The following is a 1,451-nucleotide window of genomic DNA, read 5'->3' as shown; positions in this document are numbered from 1 at the left end:
GACTACTCTGCATGTAGCTAGCTATCAGTTTATGGACACTTTGGTCTCACCTGCCATGTAGCTACTACTCTGTATATGGAAATGTTGGAATGCTCTGCCATGTAGCTAGCTCTCAGTATAAAGACACTTTGGAATCATCTGCCATGGAGCTAGAACTCTGTATATGGAAATGTTGCACTACTCTGACATGTGATTAGCTCTGTGGATATGGACATCTTGGACTCGTCTACCATGTAGATAGCTCTCTGTTCATGGATGTGTTGGACTGATCTGCAATGTAGGTAGCTCTCTGTATATGAACATATTGGACTTGTCTGTCAGGTAGCTAGCTCTCTGTATACGGACATTTTGGACTCGTCTGCCATGTAGGTAGCTCTCTGTGAATGGATATGTTGGACTGATCTCCCATGTATGTAGCTCTCTCTATATCTCTATATGTTGGACCCACCAGTCATGTAGCCAGCTCTCTCTGTAATAATATGTTAGACTCATCTGCCTTGTAGCTCTAAATCTGTATATGGAAATGTTGAAGTACTGTGCTATGTAGTTAGATCTCTGTATGTGGACATTTTATCCTTTTCTACCATGTAGCTAGCTTTCTGTGTATGGATATGTTGGACTGATCTGCCATGTAGGTAGCTCTCTGTATATGAACATATCGGACTTGATTGCCATGTAGCTAGAGCTCTGTATATGGACATGTTGGAATTATCAGCCGTATAGCCAGCTCTCTCTATACGAACATTTTGGACTCATCTGCATTGTAGCTAGTCCATTATATATAAACATGTTGGACTCATCTGCCATGTAGCTACCTCTCAGTATATGGCTATATTGGACTCATCAGCCATGTAGCTAGCTCTCTATGTATGAATCTGTTGGACTCATCTGACTTTTAGCTAGCCCTCTAAAAAAATCACATGTTGGACTCATCTGCATGTATCTACTACTATGTATATGGGAATGTTTCATTACTCTTCGATGTAGCTAGTTCTCTGTACATGGACATTTTGGATTCGTCTGCCATATAGCTAACTCTCTGTGCATGGCTATGTTGGACTCATCTGCCACATAGGTAGCTCTCTGCATATGAACATATTGGACTTGTCTGCCATGTAGCTAACTATCAGTATATGGACATATTGAACTCATTAGCCATGTAGCCAGTTCTCTTTATGAAAATGTTTGACTCAGGTTCCTTGTAGCTAGTCCTCTATATATACACATGTTGAACTTATCTGCCTTGTAGTTTTCTCTCTGTATATGGACATATTGGACTCATCTGTCTTGTAACTAGTACTCTGTATATGAACATGCTGTACAACTCTGTCATGTAACTAGCTCTCAGTATATGGACACGTTGTATTCATTTACCATGGAGCTTGTATTCTCTATATGAAACTGTTGCACTACTCTGCCATGTAGCTAGCTCACTGTATGTGGACATTTTG

The sequence above is a fragment of the Chrysochloris asiatica genome, unplaced genomic scaffold (genome assembly GCF_000296735.1).
Source record: "Chrysochloris asiatica unplaced genomic scaffold, ChrAsi1.0 scaffold00400, whole genome shotgun sequence".
Classification (NCBI taxonomy): Eukaryota; Metazoa; Chordata; class Mammalia; order Afrosoricida; family Chrysochloridae; genus Chrysochloris; species Chrysochloris asiatica.
Note: the sequence above shows the minus strand (reverse complement) of the source record.